Source organism: Silene latifolia, chromosome 2, assembly GCF_048544455.1.
Source record: "Silene latifolia isolate original U9 population chromosome 2, ASM4854445v1, whole genome shotgun sequence".
NCBI classification, from domain to species: Eukaryota; Viridiplantae; Streptophyta; class Magnoliopsida; order Caryophyllales; family Caryophyllaceae; genus Silene; species Silene latifolia.
In genome coordinates, this window is record NC_133527.1 from 178,088,011 (window position 1) to 178,115,892 (window position 27,882).

A 27,882-nucleotide genomic window follows, 5' to 3' on the forward strand; every position below is an offset into this window, starting at 1 on the left:
TCCATTCCAAACCTCCCAACCAAACACCCACTAAAAGAATAATAGTTGCTCACAATTTTCCCGCTCAATTGATTGACAAATATGGTGGGCCCATATTAAAATTATGACTTTTAGTTTATTTACTAAAGATTGCACCTACCGAATAAAATATTACAATCAGAATAAAATATTACAATCAAAACAAATGCCAACTAAAAATAGGCTTAACACGACCATTATTTCCGCTTAATATACCCGTAGTATACTATTTGTTATTTTTTAAGTTGGTGGTTGGAGTTGATAAGGTTTCAATTTTATTTGCTTTTTTTTTTTCTAAAATAAATTGTCCTTTTTTTTTTGTTTAAGTTCACTAATCCTTATTAGTATGGGTTGATCTTAATAAAGGAAAAGAAATAAGAATCAATAATTCTAATTTTTCCTATTAAAAATAAAGAAAAAAGGATATAGGGGTAAATAGTATTTTTAATTGTTTGTAAATCGTCCTTCTAGATGTGTTATATACTGTTTATATATGTTTCCGTTATAAGGTCAATATGCGCTTTATAATAACAGAGTACTGACTCTATATTAGATTATGTTATTCCATCAGAGTCAGCTATCATTATTTTTAATAATAAAAATAGGTTCACACAAAAATAACTTAATCAAAAAGTCCTTTGAATAGTAAACCTTTTTTTTTGTTAATTTTACTAACATTATAATCAGTACATTACAACATACTATTATAACTACAACTCATTTATGTACTTTATTTAAAAATTTTTACAAGCTCAATTAATTTAACCCTCCCAAATGTCGTGCTTTAGCATGAGATCTCAACTAGTAATACACTAAAAAGTAAAACTCTATAAATACCTTGCATTCATTGCGCGGTGATCTAAACTAGTTGGAGAATAAGAGGAGTATTGTCTTCTTGTCCATATCGTATTCTGGTGTCATAAAAAAAACAACGAAGAATGCAGATTGCAGGAAGTTGGTGATATAGGATTTATTTGCACCCTTTTTCCTCTCTATTTTCATGCTCTCCGACTCCATTTGAGTCAGTTATATGTGTTCTTACTTGCAATCCATGCCCCGATTCCCGTGCCTATGACATTGTGTCATCCTTGCAGGAATTGAGGAGGGAACGGGAGAATTGAAGCCAGGAAACAAGCTTATTAGACTAAGCATGGGAGAAGCAGGAAAAGAAGCTGAAGTGTACTCCCAGCCGGTAGGCCGGTTAGCCGGTCAGCCGACTGGGAGACCTCAAATGTATACAAACGACTTTTGCAAAGGAGTTACAAAAGACTCCCAGCCGGTCACTTGACCGGCAGCCGGCCAGCCGGCTGGGAGAACAAGAAGTGACGAAAAAGTTGACAAAAGTTACAGGAGCTTCCCAACCGGTCATGGGACCGGCAGCCGGTTAGCCGGCTGGGTGCACACTCAAGAGATCAAAAATCAACAAAAGAAGAAGAAGTCAAGCGCGTCCCCAGCCGGTCAAGCATCGGCAGCAGGTCGACCGGCCGTGACCACCTGATGACTTGAATTTGATTAAAACTTTCCAGAAGACTCCCCGCCGGTCATGGGACCGGCGGCCGGTTGACCGGCCGGGAGCACTTTTCTGCATTTCAAAGGCCCATTTGTAATTCTACCCTAATTAGAGTGCAACCTATAAATACCTCGTCCCTAATTAATTGTACACACAACCCTAGATCTAAAAACTTTCCTTAATTTATGCAATCTTTCCCTAATTAAAGCATTAATCTTTCCTTAATTAATATTAATTATTATTAATTACTTAGTAAAATTAGTTTAGTAGTAGTATTTGTCAATTGTTTACATTTGGTTTCTTGGATTGTATTGGGAGATATCGAAGGATTCTCTTCATTAATTCAATCAAAGCAATCATCTTTACTCTTTGTTGGTACATCTCTTTCTTATTTACTTGCTTAATCAATTGTTTACATTTTAACTTGTCTTTTATCATTGTTAGAATCCTTACCATGTCATCTCCTTTGATTGTTTGTTCTTTTTCATTTGTTTGTTTGAACAATTTGAACATGAGTGAGTAGTAATCTTTCTAGGGCTTAGGGGGAGTCTTAATGGAATTGATGGGCATGATTGTGTGATTATTTGAGTCTTTGGTGAAATTGTTTATCTTTCTTAATCTTGCACACAAGGTGTTTGATGATTTGCATGAGTGAAAGCTTGTGCCTTTTTTCATTGTTGCTTAATTCCTCCATTGAATGAAAGTTCGTGGTGGTCTTGTTGTTTGCTTAAGAGAGGTGTGATTCTTAATGAAAGTTATTGGTCACCCTTAGGATAATCAAGACATTGATTCATCATCCTAGGATAAACTCTCACCATAGACCCTTTAAATCATCATGTTGCCCCTTAAACCATTTAGATGAACCCGAAAGTCCTAGCCTTTAATCAATCGTATACATTTCCCTTCAATTGCTTGCATTAGTTACATCTAGTAGTTTAATTCAACTCCCTTCCTTTCATTTTTGACTAGACTAGACTCCTAATTAAGCTAAGTAGAAACCCCTCTATCCTCGTGGTTCGACCCTGATTTACACATTAAATTGGGTTAAAATTATTGTTGGTTGATATGTTCATTTTATATATACTTTTACCCCTCATTTTAGCTCGGTTTCTATTGATTATCATACTTTAATTAGTATATTTTTGAGCTAATTTTGTGTTCTAGGTGTATTGTTGTGTTTGTTACGGTTTTGTAGGAATCCAAGCATTTAGAGGCTTTTTCCTATGATTTTGTACACCAAGTTCACTAAGCTAAACAAGGCCAAATATTGGACTAAGTGTGTGAATATTGCTTGGGTTTTGCATGAAGATTAGTGGATTGAAGTAAGGAATTACAAATGAAGCCAAATGTAAAGTCAAACCCAAAATGAAGGTCCATATTAAGGTGCAAGCATTGGATGCCAAGAGAGCTTAGGATACTAGGAATTTAGAGGTCATTACCGGGTGATTAAGGAGCATTAAAAACGAAGCATAGAGATTCCTCATGTAATTAATCAAGAATTAAGACAATTGACCGAGGATCACACGACCCCGATCGGGGCCGCCTAACCCCGATCGGGGTTGCATGATCATTGATGGCTTACGTTTTCTCCTCCTCTCCTATAAATAGGAGAGGTATTCCTAGGTTTTGGGCATCCCATTTTTACGTCCAAGTTTACTACAATAAGCCTCAAGCATTATAAGTTTTCTCTCATTAGTTTTCATTTCAAGTTTAACTTGTTTAAGCATTCCTTAGTTAATCTTTCAACATTTTGTATTTCAAGAGATTCTCAAGCATTTGATATTCAATCTTTTGGTTATTAGTTGGTTGTTCTTCCATACAAGTCCTCCTTTATAAGGTATTTATTATCACAAGTTTATAATTTACATCATTGCTTTAGTTATCACATAGTTATCATAGTCAAGTATTTCATATTTAGTTAGCTTTATTCTTTTCGTATGTTATATCACCTAATTAGCATAATTCATATAACCATGTTCAACATTACTTACAATTTAGTTTACATTTTACATCTTAGTATGAGTAGCTAAATTCTCTAGTCTAAAGGCTAGGGGAGCCATGCAAAATCAAAGATATAATATGATTAAATAAAGTTCATAATAATATTGATCAATTGCTTCCATCACATGTTTGCTTTGTTACGCTTAATCTTTGATTATCGGTCGTAGTTGTAGATTAAAACTTGTTTATTCGTTCTAAAGTCGAGAGGCACGGAATTGAATTAGACTAAGCATGTGCGGTAGGACGACCTAGTCATGGACGAGAGTTTTTCTAGGACCCGGTCTATGGTTGATACTAATGCCGTAAGGTGGGTATCTTTAAGCTTAAGTAATTGACAAGATTATTAGTACCAAATTTATCATATTCATATGTTTACCTTTGCATGAGTGACCCGAACCCTTTAGACTATCTTTTATCATATTATTTACATTGCAATTTTCATTAATCATCAAACCAAACAAACCAAACCCAAATCGTAATCGACCTTGATAAAATCCACCCATAGCAATTCACGACGTAATTCCCGTTTCCTTGTGTTCGACCCCTATTACTACATTAATTTGTGTCTAGGGAATTTATCTTTGCATAGGTACGCGATAAACCTATCATTGGTGATAAGAGACTTGACCCTACCTACATCTTACTCATCAGTTGGTTTTGTAGGTACTTGACGTCTTGACTGCCTCCACACATAAAGTTGGAGACGTAACTTCCTCTCCATTTCCTAAAAGAAATTATAGGTCTATTTCCTCACAGTACAACGGTCCGGATCGTATTCTGGTGTCATCCAATGACTCTAAATTTATGCGTGAAAATAAAGTTATAATGGAGTATAGCCAATAAACTATTATTATAGGATTCTTAGATAGGTAAAAAAAAAAACAGAATGGAGATGATTCTAATACCTAGCGCTTCCAACTTTTGAGTTTGGATCTTCTCCATTTCCTAAAAAAAAAAAAACGTAATTGCTATTTCCTACACATCATTTTACTAAATCCTACACAAATTCTTGTATTCTTCCGAATTTACCCCTCCCATTTCATACCTTTGGAAAAAATTGAACGTAACTCCTACCCTGACCTTAAACCCCAAGCCCAACCGGCGACCATCATCGCTGAAATGGCCTCTGATGATGGGTCATCTTCTAAAACGGATGCACCTTTTCCGATTGTCGCTTCATATTTGGCTTTTCACTAACGATCGCCGAATCGAGACAGACCCTAAGCCTCTCCTTCTCCGCATCATCGCCGTTGCCAGCCTTCACCTTTTCCTTAGGCCAGGCCTGGACGACGTCGTCTACCTTGCTCAGACTAGGTCCTGACCCGACTCTGCCGTTATCGAGCGAAGACTTTGGCGTAATTTCAAGCGTTGTCTTCGATTAGTGCTTGTTTTATGTGTTTGATTGCTTGTTCTTTGAAGTTATTATTGTACATAATTGGCTTTGATTTGGGAATTAGGTGTAACACCCCCAAACTCCAAGTGCCTTACCAGGACCACTCAGGTATAAGGATGCTACCATCTCGGTTACCCGAGGCAATGATAATCAAATAAACAATAATGAAACAACATTTAAATAGAAATACTTTAGCGAAAGGTTACAATCTCAAAACCAAAACCAAAATACGAATACATGTTTCAAACCAACTGTCTAATCAGCTAACTGAATTGTTTATTAAACCACTAGCTACAGCGGAATACTTCTATCATCAGACCGTGGCACATCCCAGCTATCCCAGTAACTCGACTCATAACTGCTCACCATCCCCAAATGGATCATCACAGTTTTTAAAACATTAAACGGGGTCAGTACTAATCACACAATTTATATAACCAACAGTACAGTAAACAACACAGCTCAGACAGTCACACACAAGCACCCACTCCTATCAATCTCCATCACTGACTGTCCACTGGACCAGCCCTGCCAGTGGGGGACCGCAGCCGTACCCACCAAATCCCCGCTCATCATACCGAGCGATAACCCTGTCCCATTAATGTGCACATCCCCTCCCGTGGCGGGTTCCACGGAGGGCGAAACTAGGGTGTGAAGCCACTCTCGCAAGTGACTCCACTCAGCCGAGAATGCATCTCGAGAACCAGAGACAAACAATCACAACCATCAACAGCAATCAATCAACAACCGTCATAAAACCAATACGATAATAATCAGCAATTACACAACACCAACAATGCATTATGGGACTAATACTGAGTAGGGAAACCCTACCTGGAAAGCACAACACAATCAGACGATCTCACAGCTGATATCAAAACGCTTCCTCTACGAATCCTCCTCCTAACATACAAACATATAATCACTACCAAGCATAAAACACAACAAAACCCCCAATTCCCAACATTAGGGTTTAACCAACTTTAATGAAATACTATAAAAACGGTATATAGGTCTTACCCTCGACGCAAGGATCACAACAGTATAAAGAAAGGTAAAATCCGACCTTCCAAGCTCCGGGATTTGCCAACAATGCGATTAAAGCGAATGACGTAGTTTGATTTCTCTTTTCACAGTAATTAGGTTTTAAAAGTGTTTAAAGAACAATGATGGAAGTGATTATATACTTAATCGCATTATTAACAAAACCCGAGGGCCGAGAAATCATCCCCCCGTAAACCGGCTACTCGATCGAGTAGCTAAGGTACTCGATCGAGTGCCCCCTTACTCGATCGAGTATCCACGTTACTCGATCGAGTACCCAACAGGTCAGAAACTATTTTAAACTGCAACTCGCCCTTACTCGACAGAGTAAGGCCTACTCGATAGAGTACCCAGAGACTCATAAATACGTAGTATTACAGTCTTCCCTCCTTAAAAAGAACTTCGTCCCCGAAGTTCAAACCACAACAAAACAAAGACTCACACTACAACACTCCTGACTCAACAACCAAAACAAACTCAACATAAAACATGTTACTAACCCAAACTCAACCCGACTCAACGACAACAACCATACTGACACAACATAAAAGGGTATAAAAACTCTTAAAAACTCTTTGCGATCATCTCCTACCCCCCTAAAAGAAACAAGGATACGTCCCTGTAACCATACATACCTGATCAAAAAGGAAAGGGTAGCGCTCTCTCATGGCATCCTCTGCCTCCCATGTAGCTTCCTCAGTCTCGTGGTTAGACCAAAGGATCTTAAGCAAGACTGTCTCCCCACTCCTAGTCTTCCTAACCTTCCGGTCAAGAATCTGCTTAGGTACCTCAAGATATGATAAGGACTCATCTAGCTCTAAGCTCTCTGCCTCTAACACATGTGACGGGTCACTCACATACTTCCGCAGCTGCGATACATGAAACACATTATGCACTCTCTCTAACGCAGCCGGTAAAGCCAGACGATATGCAACCTCCCCAACTCGTTCTAAGATCTCATAAGGCCCGATGAACTTCTGACTCAGCTTGCCTTTCTTCCCAAATCTCATAACCCCACGCATAGTAGACACTTTCAGAAGAACCTTATCCCCAACCTGAAACTCTATATCCCGGCGATGTAGATCTGCATAACTCTTTTGCCTATCCCGTTTGCTCTCATCCGTTTCATCGATCATCTTAATCTGTTCAATCATCTCATGTACCATCTCTCGGTCCTAGAACCATTGCCTCAAAGACTTTGTCGTCCCAACAAATCGGACTCCCGCATCTCCTCCCATATAAAGCCTCAAACGGTGTCATGCCAATACTAGTGTGATAGCTGTTGTTGTAAGAAAACTCTATCAAATCCAACCTCTGTTCCCAGCTACCACCAAAGTCCATCACACAAGCTCGTAACATATCCTCAAGAGTTTTGATTGTTCTCTCAGTCTGACCGTCTGTCGCAGGATGAAAAGTTGTACTCATCTTCAAAGTTGTTCCCAAAGATTCCTGAAACTCTTTCCAAAACCTTGAGATAAATCTCGCATCTCTGTCAGACACTATGTCCTTAGGGACTTCATGTAACTTTAGCACATTCTTTCGATAAGCCATAGCTAATTGTGCTTTAGTCCATGTATCTTTCATTGGCACAAAGTGAGCTGACTTGGTCAGTCGATCCACTATTACCCATATCATGTTGTTACCCTGTTGACTCTTTGGCAAACCCACGATAAAATCCATAGAAATGGATTCCCACTTCCACTCAGGTACCTCTAAAGACTGAATATTACCTTGTGGTTGTCGCTGTTCCCCTTTAACTCTCTGGCATGTCAAACAACGGGCCACAAACTCAGCTGTTTCTTTCTTCATCCCAGGCCACCAAAACGTGTTCTTCAAATCCTTGTATAACTTGTCACCACCCGGATGTACTGAATACGGTGTACAATGTGCCTCTGTCATGATTGTCTTTTTCAGCTCCTCATCATTAGGGACACACCACCTACCATCAAACCTCAAGCTACCATCTGTATGAATAGAGAATCGAGACACTGTCCCTTTCTCTACTACAGCTCTTCACTCAACCATCTTAGGATCTGAAGCCTGTTTACCTCGAATATCATCATAAAGATCAGCTGCATCTTGTCAAATCTCCCACAAAGATCCCCTCTCTGCATCATATGTATCCCAAACTTCCCCACCTCATCTCTCAACCTCATCAAAGATAGAGCTGTACACAGGGAATGTACACTCTTCCTACTCAAAGCATCTGCAACAACATTCGCTTTCCCTTCATGGTAGATAATATCCATGTCATAATCGCCAATCAGCTCCATCCACCTCCTCTGTCTCATGTTCAACTCCTTTTGAGTGAAGATGTACTTGAGACTCTTGTGATCCGAAAATACCTTAAATGTCGCTCCATAAAGGTAATGTCTCCAAATCTTGAGAGCAAACACCACTGCACCCAACTCTAGATCATGTGTAGGATAGTTCTCCTCATACGGTTTCAATTGCCTAGAAGCATAGGCAATCACCTTACCGTTCTGCATCAACACACATCCCAACCCATTCTTTGAGGCATCTGTATAAACCTCAAAGTTCTCGATCCCTTCAGGCAATGCTAAGATAGGAGCTGTGGTCAAACACTCCTTTAATGTTTGGAACGCCTTCTCACAACTCTCATCCCAACGAAACCAGTTCTCTTTCCTCATCAAAGCTGTCATAGGTCTAGCTATCTTGGAGAAATCTTTCACAAACCGTCTGTAGTATCCAGCTAAACCCAAGAAACTCCTGATCTCAGCAACGTTCTTTAGTGCTTCCCACTTTTTGTCACTGCCTCAATCTTCGCCGGATCCACAGCTACTCACTCCTTAGAGATCACATGCCCCAGAAAAGCAACTTTCTCTAACCAGAACTCACACTTGGACAGCTTAGCATATAACTCATGCTCCCTCAAAGTCTGTAACACAATCCTCAGATGCTCCTCATGCTCCTCTTTAGTCTTAAAGTAGACAAAGATGTCATCGATAAACACCACCACAAACTTGTCCAAAAACTGTCTGAAGATTCTGTTCATCAAATCTATAAACACAGCCGATACATTAGATAACCCAAACGGCATCACCACATACTCATAATGGCCATACCTCGACGTGAAGGCTATCTTTGGTATGTCCACCTCTCTAATCTTCACCTGATGGTATCCCGACCTCAAATTAATCTTAGAAAAGACCGATGCACCACTCAACTGATCAAACAGGTCGTCTATCCTTGGCAAAGGATACTTGTTCTTCACCGTCACTCGGTTCAACTCTCTGTAGTCTATACACAGCCTCAAACTCCCATCTTTCTTCTTCACAAAAAGGATTGGTGCTCCCCACGGTGATACACTAGGTCTAATGTATCCCTTCTCTATCAGATCATCTAACTGTTTCCTGAGCTCCTCTATCTCTTTAGGACCCATCCGGTACGGTGCCTTAGAGATTGGCCCCGTCCCCGGTTTCAACTCAACGGTGAAATCTATCTCCCTCTTCGGTGGCAACCCCGGAATCTCCTCTGGAAAAACATCTGCAAACTCTCCCACCACTGGTATCTGATTAACTGTCGGACTTTCTATCCGGTCATCTCTCACATGGCACAAGATCAAAGGACATCCCTTCCTCAGATAAGACTTCAAGGTGACAGCTGCAATCAACTTAACTTTGGGTTTGACTAGAAACCCACGATAAGACACACTAACACCCTTAGGCCCTCTCAAAGACACTTTCTTTTGAAGACAGACTATCTTAGCTTTATACTTTCCCAACCAATCCATCCCGACTATCATCTCAAAACCGTCAAAAGGAAACTCTAGCAAGTCTACAGGTAGATCAACTTGCCCAACTATCATAGACATATCTCTAAACAACCTCCCACATGATACAGACTCACCCGAAGGTATAAAAACTTTCTCACTTACATACTCATATACCCTCAAACCCAACCGTTTAACATGACTCGAAGATACAAACGACTGAGACGCCCCCGAATCAAACAAAACAAAGGTATGAATACCGTTAACAAGAAAAGTACCAGTGATAACATGGGCATCCTCCTCAGCCGCTTTCTTGTCCATCATGAACGGCTTTCCATCGGTCTTCCGTCCACCTCCCGGACAAGATCTTGGGCCGATGTGGTCGGCTTAGCACTGCGGACCCACGATTGTTGTTGTTGTTCGTAGCTGGTTTTTCGATAAGAATTACCGCCATTGCGGTTACCTCCACCCCGATAGCTCGACTTCCCGGCTAGACCATGACCCGGACGGTCTATTGCTCGCATAACTCGTGCGGGTCCCCGAGAATAGCTCCCCGAGCCGATACCGAAAAGCTCCAGGCATACTCGTGCACTCATGTCTCTTGTGGCCTACACCGCCACACCCATAGCAGGTCATCCCCCAACTACCACTACCACTCACATGGCCACGCCCAAAGGAAGCTCCAAAGATCGGACCCCGACCTTAAGAAAACCCTTTAGCTAGATTGTGGTTGCCTTTCTTGTGACTAGATTGGCCTCCACCCTCATTGTCCCTTTCTTTTCTCAACACCCACTCTCTCCCGAGCCATCTCCACTAACCTCTCGGCTCTCCCGGCCTCTCATAAGCTTCCTTAACATCAAGTAAGGACTCCTACGGGTAGCTTATCCATGATCCTGGGGTCAACCCCTCTCAAACCTCGGCGCCAGGTTCTCCTCACTCAAACCCATATCCTCAAAGATACCTAGACTTCTCATTGAACTCGCTTGTAGTACTCAAAGAATGACGACATATCGATGTCATCTTAAACCCATCAAAATCCTCCCTCAGCTTACTCCTCACATGCTCCGGTACAAACTCTTTCCTCATAGCCCTCCGAAACTCTTCCCAAGGTATAACAGGTAAGCCCTGGTTCGCATACATCTCCCTAGCACTCACCTTCACCTTATCCCACCACTCACCAGCCGCTTCCCTCAGGTAGAACGCAGCTTGCTCTACTCTCATCTCATCAGGACAGTGAACCAGGCCTAGTATGTTCTCCATCTCACGATGCCAGTTGTCAAGAAGGTTTGGTTCCCCGGTCCCCTTGTACTCTTTTGGGTTGAACCTCGCTATGTAAAGGCTGATCTTAGAGTGATCAACCTCCTTATCCTTATCTTTTCCCACTTTCTTTAAGGCCTCCGTAAGAGCATCTTGATGCTCCAACATCTTAACGATATCATCTATGTTCATGGTCTCAGCTCTCGCATAGTAAGCGTTTTTCTTGGGCGACATCTTGAAACTATATAAGAAAGGGTAGACATAAACATACGCACTAAAACCTCAAAACACGAAAGCGGACTGCCCAGAACACACTCGATCGAGTGTCTACCCCTACTCGATCGAGTAAGAGGCTACTCGATCGAGTGCCCACCATACTCGATCGAGTGCCTCGACAGCAGACCCCAAACAGACCTTCTGATCTCTAACATACTCGACCGAGTAGCCAGGCTACTCGATCGAGTGACCCCCTACTCGATCGAGTGCCCGAGGTACTCGATCGAGTGCCTAAAAACACGATTCTGGCTGCAAAATCGTCAAATACCCACTCGATCGAGTCAGACCCACTCGATCGAGTCATGCTAACTCGAATATGCTACCCGCATGTTATATCGTATCCCAACATATTCTATGCAACTTTATAACTCGGCATATAAAAAGGCTAAGCATGCATTTCTACCAAGCTTTTCATATGATTAACGATATCATATTATCAAACGCCACATAGTAAACAACCAACATGCTTCTTGTTTAAACAAAAGTTCTATATACTTCACCAACCTTTCATGCACAAACTCAACCTCTACTCCAATCATCCAACAATTACCGCATACATCACCACATTCACATACAAACTAGCAAACATCACATACGACCTTGACATATACCCCCCCATGTGACTGGTTCAAAATTGTAGGGCGAGTTCGCGACTTTAGGACGTCTCCTAAGCCTTTGCATTAGCTCCTACAACCTTTACCCCGGGTTCATTTTAATTGACTCCCTATATTCATTAGATTCATTGGTTACAGGTTTCAGGATCGTCGCTCTGATACCATTTTGTAACACCCCCATACTCCAAGTGTCTTACCAGGACCACTCAGGTATAAGGATGCTACCATCTAGGTTACCCGAGGCAATGATAATCAAATAAACAATAATGAAACAACATTTAAATAGAAATACTTTAGCGAAAGGTTACAATCTCAAAACCAAAACCAAAATACGAATACATGTTTCAAACCAACTGTCTAATCAGCTAACTGAAATATTTATTAAACCACTAGCTACAGCGGAAGACTTCTATCATCAGACCGTGGCACATCCCGGCCTATCCCAAGAACTCGACTCATACGCTCAATAATCGCTCACCATCCCGAATGGATCACCACAGTTTTTAAAACATTAAACGGGGTCAGTACTAATCACACAATTTATATAACCAACAGTACAGTAAACAACACAGCTCAGACAGTCACACACAAGCACCCACTCCAATCAATCTCCGTCACCGACTGTCCACTGGACCAGCCCTGCCAGTGGGGGACCGCAGCCGTACCCACCAAATCCCCGCTCATCATACCGAGCGATAACCCTGTCCCATTAATGTGCACATCCCCTCCCGTGGCGGGTTCCACGGAGGGCGAAACTAGGGCGTGAAGCCACTCCCGCAAGTGACTCCACTCAGCCGAGAACGCATCTCGAGAACCAGAGATAAACAATCACAACCATCAACAATAATCAATCAACAACCGTCATAAAACCAATACGATAATAATCAGCAATTACACAATACCAACAATGCATTATGGGACTAATACTAAGTAGGGAAACCCTACCTGGAAAGCACAACACAATCAGACGATCTCACAGCTGATATCAAAACGCTTCCTCTACGAATCCTCCTCCTAACATACAAACATATAATCACTACCAAGCATAAAACACAACAAAACCCCAAATTCCCAACATTAGGGTTTAACCAACTTTAATGAAATACTATAAAAACGGTATATAGGTCTTACCCTCGACGCAAGGATCACAACAGTATAAAGAAAGGTAAAATCCGACCTTCCAAGCTCCGGGATTTGCCAACAATGCAATTAAAGCGAATGACGTAGTTTGATTTCTCTTTTCACAGTAATTAGGTTTTAAAAGTGTTTAAAGAACAATGACGGAAGTTATTATATACTTAATCGCATTATTAACAAAACCCGAGAAATCATCCCCCCGTAAACCGGCTACTCGATCGAGTAGCTAAGGTACTCGATCGAGTGCCCCCTTACTCGATCGAGTATCCACGTTACTCGATCGAGTACCCAACAGGTCAGAAACTATTTTAAACTGCAACTCGCCCTTACTCGACAGAGTAAGGCCTACTCGATAGAGTACCCAGAGACTCATAAATACGTAGTATTACATTAGAGTTAGAGGGAATTAAGGTATTGTAATGATGATGAAGAAGGGCAAGAGGATTCAAAGGTTGTTGGGGTTACTGGGGGAATAAATTGATGGTGGTTGTTGCCGGTCGGTGGCGGCAGACCACGGTGGCTGGGGTAGGGAGGGGTGGTCGGGGCAAGGAGAAGTTTTAATTTTGTTTTTGTGTGGGTGTGAAATGAGTGGGGTAAAATCGGAAAAATAAGTAAATTTGTGTTGGATTTAGTAAAATAATGTGCAGGAAATAGCAAGTCCAAAAAAAAAATGAACAGTCCATTTCCTCTTAGAGCATCTCCAATGGTTAAGCAAAAGGACTTGCTTGCAAATAAAAAAGTTTTCAAGCTATTTGCTTAACCATTGGAGCACTTTACATGTACTAGCTTAAATTGAGCTAGTAGCTTCATGGAGCTAGTAGCTCAAATGGTCCTACAAGAAAAAATCTACCAATTAAAACAACACTAAATATTTTTAATTTTTATTTTCTAGGTAAAATAAGTAAATGTATTAATTAAAAGTGTTGTGGAAGGTAGTTGACATATGCTGCATTTAAGCCACAACACTAAGCTAGTAGCTTACCACTGTAGTAGTTTGTAACTTACAAATATTCTAGCTTGAAAATCTTATGTGCCAAAGGTAAGGTAGTAGCAACTAGCTTACCATTGTGGATGCTCTTACAAGATAATATAGCACTATATTTCTCTTTCACATGCCTTTTTCCTTTACTTTTTTTTTTTTACAGAATTTGGACCATTAAATTGTTGTTAGGTGAGATCTTGATCGTTGATTAAAAATGAACCCTGCATTTTTTTTATTTAGAAAAGGGTAAATTATCAATAACTCCCTTTTAAAATACACTTTTTAAAATTTACTCCCTTTTAAAAAAAATTAAAAATTACACCTAAAATAATGCAAAAATTTAAAATTTGCTACCAAACTCCTATTTTTACATTTTTATGACAAAAATGGTCCTAAGTTTCTATTCTCATATAACGAATATGATAGTGGATTTTGGATGGAGGATTGTGGTGGTTTACCGTAGGGCTGAGCAAAAAATCCGATTATCCAAACTGATCCGATATCCGATCCGAATCCGATCTGAATGTTTGGATATCCGATCCGAAAGTTAAGTTTGGTTTGGATATCTGATCCGAAATCTTTGGTTTTGGTTTGGATATGGATATTAGAATTAAAATATTTTGATATCCGATCTGATCCGAAACTATAGTTTCTAGTATAATTTCGAGAAAATAAAATTTTATTTGAGACAACAACTTAATTAATGTTTAAAATATTAGAGAAATATCTAGGTGGTACTTAAATTTTATGTCGAGAACATTGGAATAAGAATACTAAAGAAAATCATCATGTAATGCTATGAATATAATCGTGTTTCAAACTTAATTTTAAAGTAAATTCAAAAGTATGGATATCCGATGGATATCCGCATCCGATCCGATTATTTTGGATACCCGAACATTGGATATCCGAAACATTTGGTTTGGATATTGGATATCTAACTTCAAGATTTTTAATATGAATATCTGATCCGAACTAGCACTTTGGATCAAATATCCGATCCGTACTCTGCCCTAGTTTACCGTGGAGTCCTTGGGTGGTAGAAAGGTGGGTAGAGTTGTAATGGAGTCGATAAACATATGAGAAATAAAAAAAATGAGGGGCATTTTTGTCATAAAAATGCAAAAATATAGATTAGGGAGCAATTTTTAAATTTTTGCAATATTTTGGATGTAATTTTTAAACTTTTTTTTAAAAGGGAGTAAATTTTAAAAATCATATTTTAAAAGGGAGAAAATGCAGATGATTCTAATTGCCCCAAAGGATTTCCACTCAGTCATGCTTTGGTGGAAAATGTAACTATTACAGTAATATGTAATTTTTTTTTATCATTTTTTAGAAAAACTGTAAAAATATATACACTATATTCAATTCATTTTCTTAGTTAGTTTGCAAAAGTCAAATTTTCACAAATGCAAACGAACCAATATCATATTTTGTAGGGGAAGAACTTTTAGACTCATATTTTGAGCTTCAATATTTTTTTTTCCGCATCATTATGCAAATAAATATCATTAATATGAATGGAATTTATTATCATATGTGACATAGGTGACAAGAGTTCAGAGTAATCGGGGTAAAAAATTACAAACCTCAAAATAATACATAATAATAGTAAAAAAATTGATGCATTTTTTATTCGATGTTAAATATATTAGACTAAAACTTGAAAATAATAAACAAAATTGTTGTGTTTTTTTATTTTATTTTATTTGGCGTTAACCTGTAGACTCAAACCTCGTTGGTATTCTCAATTTAAGTATAGACGGAGTTAGGTTTCAAATTCTACATAGGATGGAAACATACTTATTAAGTTTCTCTCCGTCCCGATTATTTGCTTACCTATTTGTATTTGGATGCCTTATTCATTTAGTTACCTTTTTATATTGAAAATATTTTAGGGGTTATTTGATCATCTACATAGCCTAACGTCCACTTGACATACAATATCCACCGACCACCGTCCACAAATGGCTATTTCCTCGATCTCTTTTGGTCTTTGTGCAAGGTAAACAAATGACCGGAGTAAAGGGAGAATATATATATATTAGACATGGCAAAATTAATCCGAACCTAAAAAACTAATGAAAATATCTGAATAAATAACTGACCGAACACCCAATAACGATAACCTGAACAGTACTCGAAACCGAACTTAATTAATATCGAACTGAAAGTGAACCGAATGATGCCCAAACTTGAATATATCCAAAACGATAAAAACTGAATAAATACACCTGAATTATAAATACTCAATTTCTTATAAAAACACTCACATTTAGGTGTTTTTCATTAATTTTTTATTTATTAATAAGTTATTATTATATTCAATTGAAAAGAAAAAAGATACATTTTTGTTTTGTGCGAATGAGGGGCAAGCCCCGAAAATTAGTTATTAACTATTACACGGGAAATAACAACCCCAACAATGTCTTCCCGAAGGATAGAACGTAAATCATTAAAAGGTACATCTAAATGCGTAAGAATAATACTGGAGGAGATCCCTCTACTAGCTAGTAAAAAGATAAATTTAAGTTATTTTTTTTTGACCTTTAGCTCAAAAAAATGATGACCCAAAACTTTACTAAACTCATATTGACCCGACTCAAAAAATCACAAACTGATTAAAGTGGCTAACCGAAATGAACTCGATTGAAATCAAATTGAAACCGAAACTAAGTTCAGCTTCAGCCCGAACTGATTTAATATGATTAGAAACCGAACCGAATAACCCGTATACAAAGTCTAGAAAATATCTTATTTTGAAAATAGTTCGCTGGTCGTGACCCAATTTGGATCAGGGACAACAATCCTCATTGTGTTTTGTGCAACAATCCTATTGAAAGCAAAGATCATTTATTTTACGAGTGTCCTTTGATTGGGTTTGTCATCCAATACCTGAACATTAATAGTTTCAACGAGTTTTTGTCAAATTATGATAATATTACAAGCTAAAGTTTTCTAACGAAACTTAACTATCTCAAAGATTTAATTCCAAAAGACGATTTCATTAAGATTATTTTTATTTGGTGGAATGCATGGTTTCATATAAATGATATTATCTTTAATAATATTAATTTAAGTATCAGCAAACTTATTACTTTATGTAATTATAGCATTAAGACCTGGAATGTGACTAGATTTAAGGATCTCAACAATCCCGAGACAGAAGAGCCAGCTAGAAACAACTCTAGTAAGGAAGAAATTTGGCGGGAAAAACCTAGAAACGGTTTCCTAAAGCTAAATTTTGACGGATCGATAATAGAAGGTAATAAAGCTGCCTTAGGATATTTTATAAGAGATCACAATGGTAAAGTCGTTTTGTTGGGAGCAAAAAAGTGCGGATCCAATAGTATCCTTGTTGCGGAAACTCTCGCTTTAAAAGAAGGTATTTTAGGAGCTAAACACTTAGGAATCTCAAAGTTAATTGTGGAGGGTGATAATTTATGTGTTATTAACTCAATTCGAGGTACTTGACAAATTCTTTGGGAAATTTCTAGTATTATCAAGGATGTGAAATTAGACCTTCATTTTTTTGATGAAGTGATAATTAAACCTTGCTTTCTTGAAGCCAATAAGGTTGCTGACTTCATGGCTTCTATTGGACATTCATGTCCAACTCTTTCGAGGTGGTTTGATAGCCGGTGGCTTCAACTTACCTCCCTCATTCGAAAGGATGAGATAAGTTAGTCCTACCCTAGAGGATCAACCTAGTTTTCTTACCTAATCAAAAAAATAAAAAAATAAAATTTGGATCAGGGGCCATTTGAATCATCTCTATTACTTTATCTCCCTTTCCTTTCTAATACACTCTTAGGCCCTGTTCTTTTGGACTGAAATTGTCTGAACTGAACTTAATGGAGCTGAACTGAACTGAACTAAACTTAATGGAGCTGAACTGAACTGAACTGAACTTAATGGAGCTGAACTGAACTGAACTGATCTGAACTGAACTGAACTGAAATAATAATAAAAAGATTATATTAATAATAATAATAATAATAAATATTATAATAAAAATAATACCAATAATAATAATATATTAATATAATCTAATAATAATAATCTAATAAGATATATAAAAAATAAAATATTAATATAATAATAAATATAGTAATAATAATAATAATATATTAGTAATATAAATGATAACATTATTAATAATAATATAATATATTAATAATAATAACTAAAAAATAAATAATATAATAATAATAATAATAGGTCTAATATAATAACTTAATAACATAATAATATTAAATATAATAATAATAATAATAATAAATATGTGATTAATAATATTAATAATAATGAGTATATTAATAAAATAATAAATATTAAATAATAACTTATTAATATAATAATATTAAATATAATAATAACAAATATGTTATGAATAATATTAATAATAATAAATATATTAATAAAATAATAAATATAATATAATAATAATAATAATAATAATAAATAATGTATTAAATATAAATATAATAATATAAACAATACGAATTAATTATTAATAAATATAATAGTAATATAATAAATATAAAAATAATAATATAATAATAATAATAATAATAATAACAATAGTAAATACATTAATATAAAAATAATAATGATATCAATAAGAATAATAATAGTAACGTTGAAATAAACTAAACTGATCTGAACTGAACTGAATGGAGCTGAACTGAACTGAACTGAATGGAGCTGAACTGAACTGAACTTATTAGAACTGAAATTAAGTCCAAAAGAACAGAGCCTTACTTTAATATATTTTCTGTCTCCATTAATTAAAACATTACTTCTATATGAAATAATTACAACCACCAAATCGTCCTAAAATTTAATCCGGACCATTCAAAAGTAATGAAAGTCTTTTTTTTTTTTTTTTTTTTTTTTCAAGTAATCGAGAGAATTCAGACCGGACATGGCCTAATTGGCCTGTTATTTTCTCCGTGCGTTTGACGCGTACAAGACTACAAGGTACTACGCTTTTAACTGAGACCGGTCCAAACCTTGGCAATTACAGAAACTTGAACATCGGTCCTTGCAGCTTGAACATCAGCAATGGCGATGGTGGTGCACAATCTCCCCGTAACGAAAATCGCCAAGGTAATTTGCGCCTCTTTTACATCAGCTTAACTCAATTTTCTAATGTATTTTTTCATCCTATTGTCGCATAGTAGTAGTATAATACAATCATCATTATTACTGATTTAGTATTGTAAATGTTAGGGTTTTGGAGAATGTAATTTGCGCCTCCTTTTTCGATTGTTTTGAGAGATTAATTTAATAAAAGCATCCAATCATGAGCTTATAAAACTACAATATCATAGTTCGCCTACCATTAACTGGAAGGTAGCTGTCTACAGTCTCCACTCTCCACCATGTGCTCATCTTTTGTCATAATCGAATATTCTTTCTTGTTTATTTCCTTTTTTGTAATTTCTCAACATTTTACTATAAAAAATCGCCAAAAAGTACTTGATTTGGCTGTTCTTGTCGGAACTTTTACTCGATTTCATTATTTTACCTTTCGAAATGCAAATTCTCGTTTAAGATCGTCTTAAGTTAAGACTATGCTTTTACAATGAAAGGAGTTATGTTAAAGGCCTTAATTTGCAACGGTCTCGAAAGAGTTGCGATTTTTTAAATTGTTTGTTTTTGAATGGTTGCAATTTTAAATGTTTCAAAGGATTATAGTATAGTGGGTCCACATTCCTCAGATGTTTGAGGCTACTTCATGTCAATTGATGATCTTTTGCCCCTATATTGAAGCTTTTTTGACCCAACAACTTACACACTAGTTTTGGATTTGAAAATTGTGATGTGGGTCAACAATTTTTTGATTCAATGGGTCCTTCATGTTGGGTGGTGGATGTGACTTCGAATCCTTTGTCCTAAATGGTGTCCCATCTTCTGACCCACTTTTTTTCGTATCAAGGCACACTGTGTACTACTTAGTTATAACAATTATTTCATTTCATTTATATGGGGGTTGGATGTTTCCGTATTGTAAGAAGTTAATCTTTGGTTGTAGATTATGATGGAATAAAGCAAAATGACTCAGTAATTAATTGTGCTTTTTTTCGTTGGAATGTAACTCCCATTCGACGCAATTTCATTTCGGTCATCCCTTTATGTTGCTAACACATGGGTTAGACTGCATACATCTGACCCCTCCTTACCCCACAATTTGCGGGAGCCTTGAGGCACTTGGTATTGTTTTTGTATTTATATGAGAGTGGAAGTGTCCTTATTGTTTGTTGGCTAGTTATTGGTACTCCTTAAGGATGATGTCACAATCCTAAGGTCAGTGGGACCAAACTTAGACTGTAAATTCTCCAAAACACTTGGAAGTAGGTCCACTAGGGTTATTTGAGGTCAATGAAAGCCATGAAGTCTTTGTAACGCATTTAGAGATCTCGAGTTCTGCATCTAGTGTTGTAGCTTTGTTAAAACTTGAGGTGGATAGTTTTGCCGTCTTAGTAGTCCTACTCAACTCAAATTCGTGGAGCAATTCACTTTGATGATAGTTTGATATGTTATTATGTGATCAAGTTGCTTCCATTGGGCCAGCCTGCAATACTTAAGGATGTGTGGAGCATGATTGATATTTGATGGACATATTACAAGCGACATGTTAGTATCAATATATAATGATAGTCTTTGGAACCAGAGTATTAACATTAGCCTTTTGTTTTTTTATAATTACAAACCATAGAGGTTCAGGAATTTGGTAAAAGGGGTGACATACGTTACATCTACAGTTCTAATGATGAATCCCAAATTCAGAGCTACGGCTATTAACAATTTACAATGGAATTGATGGTTCATGGCTTTATTGTTTTCTCTAAACTGGGACGGCCTACACTTGGATTATAACTAGGCAATGTTGGCCGGTTGTCATTCGTCTTTCCTGTTTGAGTATGTTCTACACGAAGACGCTTCCCTTGTTTTGATGTGTTAGTGTCAGACTTGTTTATGATGGAATGACCAGCTCCAGGGCTGTCACCTGGGGCTGTTGGTCGGAAATCTTCTGTGCATTTATCATTCAGACAGGGTCTTGATTCCGTTTTTTCATATTTGGTTGTGACTGCGTGACCTGCACCGGGACTGATTCCAGGTAATGTAGGCCGAAAATCATTCTGGTGTGCCATAGCAGAAGCCTTGAAGAGAAAGCTCGCCGGTGATCTTGATGATTTTTCTTGTGTATATTTTGGGTTTGGTTTGTTTCTGTTCTCTATAGAATGGGCAGCTCTTAGGCTGTGGCCTGGTGCTGTTTGTCGATAATCATCCGCTGATGACGGAAGATTTTTCAATATTTTAGGACCCTGATGGTCACTTTGTCCATCAATATCTACATTTTTTACATTTGAAGAATCTACTATAAGATTGCTATTTGGTAATTTGCGGGCTGCTTCGAAATAGGGAAAGTTCTTATCATACATAGCGGTTTGAGGAAAGTTAGTAGAGGTTTTTTGTAGATCGATTTTCATTGCTGGTGGCTTTATCACTCTCCCTTCCGTGGCAAGTATTTGAGTTAGTAGTGCAAACAAAAGTGCCACGATACTACCAGGATGTATTATAGCCATCTGTGGAGAAGGGGATTCTTTTAATTTTGTTGTAGTTGTTGAGATATTAATTTGATGAAATTTAAGAATAACTGAGAGAAGTAAAGGCAAGAAGGTTGAGGGAATGAGGACGGCAAGGATGTTTAAGTAGAAGAACTAGTGTGAGTGATAAATAAAATCAGGTTTGTGACTTGGGTATATATAGTGTTAGATGGCAAGCGCATATAGTTTCACTTTTAGTGTTCTTTTCCCATTATATCATGCAATAAGTCGATTTAAATATGGAGCTGTATATGTATGCCTTTTTGAAAATTACCACTCAGTGCTACTGAAATTAGTACCACCCTCTTAAATGCATTTGAAATTCATCTTCCTATTTGTGGAGTCTGTGATGTATGAGAGATCTGGTACTCAATTACCAGCCGGGGTTGCCTGATTCGATATGAAAACGTATCATTTGATTTGTCATATGCTCTTAATAGAGTGTGTGATATAACTAATAACTATATAGATCTTAAGCAAGCATTTTGATGGAATACGCTCCAACCGATTCACGACTCACCGTGTAACCTACCGTAGCCCATCATTCTCCATTTCTCTTAACAATGAGGTTCTGCTAGTGAATTTCACTTTTGCAACTCATATAAATACATAACGTTTGATTGGCGATACATATTTACTCCCTCCGTCCCAACCATTTGTTTACCTTTTTTATTCTTTGTGAGGGGTATTTTAATCAAAGGTAAACAAATGTTTGGTACAAAAGGAGTAATAGGGTGTGGGATATATAGTTCTTAATCGAGTATTTTGATGGAATACGTTCGAACTGATACATAATTCACCTAGTTACTCCCTCACTACCTGTAGCCCAATCACTGTCCATTTTTGTTAACAGTGAGGTCTGTTCCGCACTTCCGCTAATTATTTTCACTTTTGCAACTAATAAAAGAAGTGTTCAAGTGTATGTATCTATTGGTTGCTTTTTAATGACATGAGGTTAGGTCCTTTGTCTCTGATGCGGCTTGATAAGTTGGTTAACTCATATTAATTTTCATTCTTTTCGCCAGTAAGGTATACTCGATACATTTCACTATTTATAAACATCTTTTTGGCATTGTTTGGGGGGGGGGGGGGGGGGGGGGGGGGGTATCTCACAGTGGTGGATAAAAAATGTTTAAGTACTGGTGTTGTGGTGTACTTTTAAATTGGTTTGGAAGGAGTTATAGGATTTCTTTTTTTCAATTATTATTTTTTGTTGTTGGAACAGGTATAACAAGTAGTCAAACCTCACTATTTTTCGTTGTGTTTGTGAAGGAAATTCATAAAATGTGACGGCATTTTTTTCATTGCAAGAGACGAGGAAGAAAAAGCCTATATTGGCTGTGAGAATTCAATAGAGTCATTCTTGCCGAACAAATTGAAGAAAATTGAAGATTCTCTTAGCTAGTACTTGCCACTTAGAGAATGATGGTCACTTTACATGGATGGTTGGCTGCAAAAGTTTGAAATCTCGGTCCACAATCAAGGTGAAGCACTACTGTCTTTGTTCTCCTATTTGCATCATTTTATAATGCTCTTGACTGGAGGTATATGATTAACCGCTATATGGCAAATTGATTCCTTGCACTTTTTCTTATTTTAGTACAAATAAAATCTCTGATCAACTGATACCATCAAGCAGTATCTAGGCCTTCTTTATAATTGCTCTAGTCGCCCCTTTATGTGAATTTTACAGGGTGGTTTGATTTGCTTTTCTTTATTTTTAATTTATATTTCTCCTTAACCCTTCGATGAAACGTGCATACTGGTTTACATGGGAATTTTGCTGCACACATAGCCTGTAATTGGCAATGAGTTTATTCCATGCAAAGGTTCTGAAGAGCTTAATCGCTTATGTGTGTTGAAATAAAGCAAAATGGCTCAATGGATGCGTGTCCTTCTATTGTGAAGTAGCCATCATTCATTGTGATTAATGTCTGTTGGGTCCCGCCCAATAAATGTTTACTGAATTTGTCAACAAATGTTTACTGCAAGGTAAGGTAATGGAATAGTGGAGCAAATAGTTCAACATGGAAACTCATTTGGACGGTGCATGATTTGCTATAGTACACTAGTTGCAATTGTTGACAAATTGAAGCATGCATTGTTGGACTTACAAATAAGCAACGTGCATGGCGTTTTTCTCTGACAAAATAGTGCATGGCTTGCCTATATAAAGGATCCATTTCACTTGGGATTTGGTAGAGAGAAGCAAGGTGCTCACTTACATCGAAATTGTCAAGTGTTCCCTTGGTATTATACTTCACTGGAATTTGGTGGAGTATAAGGCAGGCCTTACGGTATTGGTAAGGTACTCACACAAATAAACAAGGGGTTGTGATTCGGGTAACGGTTCAACCGGGTTTGAGTGTGTGAGGCAGTATAATGGGTCTTCTCTTACAATAATTTAGAGGGTTACTGTAGGGGTATAATTGGTGGTGATTTCCAATTATACTGGAGGGTCTAGAGGGTACTAGTTTGTATTCCTAAATTATTGGGTCCAAATTCGGTGTGTAATTTGGTGCCGGTTACGTTGTACTGGCACTATCTTTATAGTGGCACTATTTTATAGTGGATTCAGTCTTTTCGGCTGGTGGGTTTTACCTCCGTCTTGGAGGGTTTTGCCATGGGTATTGACCCTAAATCTTGTCTCAACTTATTATTAGCTTGCGGTTTATTTTACTTTTACATTATATATCGATCGGTGCTTCCGTTGCGCGTGGGAGATTGGAGCTAATTTCCCAACAATGTCATTATTGGATCATTCAGAAACAACCTTTTTCTGTTGTTAACAGTTACTGCTGCATACATATGAGCTCTCGTACCCCGCCAGAAGGACCCTTGAGGCAAGACAACATTTAATTTTGTTTGTTGTTTACATATTATAGGGGTCCAAGATGTATTGCGTACATATGATTCTTACCGGTAATTTTGCTCCATCCTATACTGCAATTTTGTCATTCTAGTTATGGACTTGCAATTGCTGGAGATCTCTGCAGTCAAGTTTTCACCTCAAAAATTTCTTCAATCCAAAAGTGAGCATAGTTGTTTTTGTTTGAACATCTTTTAAACATAGTCTTCTGGCTCTATAGAGGCTTCTGTCTGAGCTGACTAAAGAGAGTTTGTATTTTAGCGGGTGGACTAGGATGCTGCTTTGAGTTCTGAATCTGATTATGTGTGTCCCTGAAATTTATCGTACTGTACAGCTGTACTCCTGTATACAACCATGTAACACTTTCTTGCAAGTGTTCGCTTGTTGGACAAAGCTTTATTTAACCCTTGCCATAACTCAAAAAAGGTTTCCTTGCTCCAATTTTCAAAATATGCGAGGAGATATTTGAAGCTGCTGTAAATCGAAAGATTGAGAGAGTACAACACTACATGGTTCATTATTGTCGACCCATTTTAGAGATCTAGAAGATGGAGTTTTTTGCTACAGTATTTATGCCTTTACTTGGATGTATAGTTAACTAAAAGAATCAAAGTTTTGCAAATATTATAAAAAGTACACTGAATAGATTACCTCTTGCCTGGCTCCAGGCTCGTGACATGCATGAAATTTTGCTATATAGTGCTTGGCATCATTTACATTGAGACATGCAAGTTTATAAAACACGGTCGCTTAATATTCTTTTTCTTGCCTGGAAGTTCTAATGTGGTGTCAACTGCTTAGTTAATCTTTTCACGAATGTACTGACTATAACCAAGAAATTCTTAGGAAGTACTTTATGCATGTATTTAAAGAGTACTTTATGCAAGTATAATTGTAAAGACTGTGAAAGTCGAATATTCTATCATTGGAACTTTTGAACGCTCTCCTAGCCTCGAGTAATAGTCAAATCTTTAGTGAACATTCTTCCCCTAAAACTATTCTAGTTAAGCTAGTTACCTACCTATGAGTTGTTCATGACAACAGTGGAGTAACTAACATTTTTAGTGAACAATTAAATTTCTATTCGTTACTTCTTTAACTATAATAATAACATCACCTCAGTGCCTCAAAGGTCCCACAAATTTTGGGGCAAGGGTCGGATATATGCAACCTTACCCCTGTGCTAGCAACTACTCCTATGTGAAATTCTTAGAGGTTGCATTTCTCCACTAGCCTCTAGAATATTTGTATATAGTCTACACCTTATTAGTTGAGCATAAAAAAGCTGGCTACATGTATTAACATGTAAATTTATGTTTCAGACTCGGACTTCCTGCTTCGTAGTATTTGGATTCTTTGGGTGACACTTTAACCCTGTTTTGGTAAGCTAACCAATGAATTTTACTCTCTTATACAGTGGACCTAAGTTAAACAGCGAGTCTGTGATAATGACCTGATGAGAGGACGAAAATAGGTGCTAATTTGAGTCAAAATTTACTGAACATATTATTGTGCTTGTTGTATTGAGTTTCTATCGACTTACATAGTCACATGTGTGTCGACTTGATTCGTAAACGGTTCACTATGTTAGAGGTTAAGGACGGACAGCCCTGTAAGTTAGGGATTCTTAGAACCTCCCTTTGATTAGTATGACAAAAGACATGATGCTGTCCTGATAGTTGCAAGCTCAAATGCTCAAGCGTCGAGTTTTCTCTTAGCATGATAATTGAAGGGCATGATTTATTTTTAAGTATCATGCCAAGCAGTTTTGGTTATTTCATGTTCTCAATGGTGCACACTATTTGTAAGCCTGTAAATAGTGGTGGACAAAAGCCTTCATGAATTTATAAGAGCTTATCTGCACGCTTGCATTGTTTGGAAGTTCGAGACAGATATAGTCCAATATGTGTTAAAGGATATACACAGATTGATGGATGAATATTTAGTAAACATCTCTAAACATGAATAATTGGTATAATACACAACATAGGTAGGGACTCATAGCAATGCCCTAATTTTGAATTGAATGACCAGCACCAGGACTGTGTCCTGGAGTTGTAGGTCTGAAGTCGTCCAAGTGTCCAGGACTCTGTGATGGACTTGGAGGTGTTTGAGTAACATTAGTTGCCTGAATTATTGGAGCCGCAAGTTCAACCTCCGTTGTGTATGCTGTTACTTTTATCTGACCTGCATGTGTGTTTATGTGTTTTCTTGACGCTGCCGTCTTTTCGAGTTTGTGACTATGGAACTTGGGAATACCATTGATCTCCGCTGACTTTAGTTTCCTTCCATAGACAAACTGAGTTTCTTGGTGGAAAATCATTGCCAGGAAAACACAGACAATGATCAGTTTATTGTAGCCCATGTTATTTGTAGCTGAATGAGAGGAAGTAGGATTAGAGAGGATGAAGAAGAGAGAGTATGAGAGTGTTAGTCTCTTAGTTATGAATGCAGGATGTTGTGACTTCTGAGCTCTCAGCCATGGCGGTATTTATAGCACTTGAAGCTGAACTGGTAGACCACCACAAACAGTTCTCCTGCCAGTTTGGAGATTCCCTTATTGTCATTTTTTAAATATATATCTCTCTCGTATTTAATTATCTATTTTTTGGGGGGTGGGGGTGTACATTATGTACTGCTGTTCGCTTGATGTTTGTGGAGTTTAACCATTTTTATTTGTTTGTTCTTAATTAGCAACTTGGATTATAATGAAATAAATGAAATGCCTGAAAATGCTTTCATTTACAGTGTTTCTTAGCTTTAAATATTTTAGTTTTACAAGGAACTAAATAGTTACATAAACTGCTACTCTGAATGATTATGAAATACTGCACTCCATTTTGTATGTATGGTGGAAGTATGAAAGCCTACTGTATTAACTTGATAATCGAAATCGTTTGCTTATCACAATATCAAGGAGATGTGATTGACATATTTTTCTCAAAGTTCTTTTTCCCCCTGCAGGAGTTCTCTCAATGGTGGCAATGTAGCTCGTACATTCAAGCATTTAGCTGAACCACGTAGCATTGGCAAAGTTCGACACTTTTTTGTGATCTACCCGTACTTCTCATCGGCTTTTACTCACTACTCAGGTATGCATTGTTTTTTGTTAGTCCTAGTATTACACATGATATACCCATTATATTAAATTTGAGGTACGTACTATGCTTTGCAAAGTGCCTCATAGATCTTTGGAAGAGTGGTTAATGACAGTTATAATGTATTCTTGATAGTGCCTTAGGGCCATATAGCTCTAGACATCTGAACAAACTTTCTGACAGGCTTTCATCTTTACAACTCTAAAGTTACTTAGAGCGTGCTTCATGTATCTTTGATTTCAGTTCATCTTGAATTACCTGCTGTATCCAGCCGCAAAAACTACCTAAATTGAAAGGTACCATCTTTGTGTTTGTATAAGCTCTTAATTAA

At 37.5% G+C, this 27,882-nt stretch overlaps 1 long non-coding RNA gene across 5 annotated transcripts in view; it reads left to right on the top strand.

Annotated features, from left to right (window-relative positions):
* The first annotated feature begins 18,854 nt into the window (after positions 1–18,854).
* Positions 18,855–27,882, top strand: part of LOC141643479 (uncharacterized) — a 32,024-nt gene continuing 22,996 nt past the window's right edge. Inside the window, exons 1-6 of one of the 5 annotated variants that reach the window (XR_012543715.1) lie at positions 18,855–19,080; positions 22,857–23,068; positions 24,377–24,427; positions 25,776–25,835; positions 27,418–27,545; positions 27,795–27,847. This is a non-coding gene — a long non-coding RNA (uncharacterized LOC141643479). The remainder of the gene's footprint in view (positions 19,081–22,856; positions 23,069–24,376; positions 24,428–25,775; positions 25,836–27,417; positions 27,546–27,794; positions 27,848–27,882) is intronic. The other 4 variants (XR_012543716.1, XR_012543714.1, XR_012543712.1 and 1 more) reach the window with 4 other exon arrangements.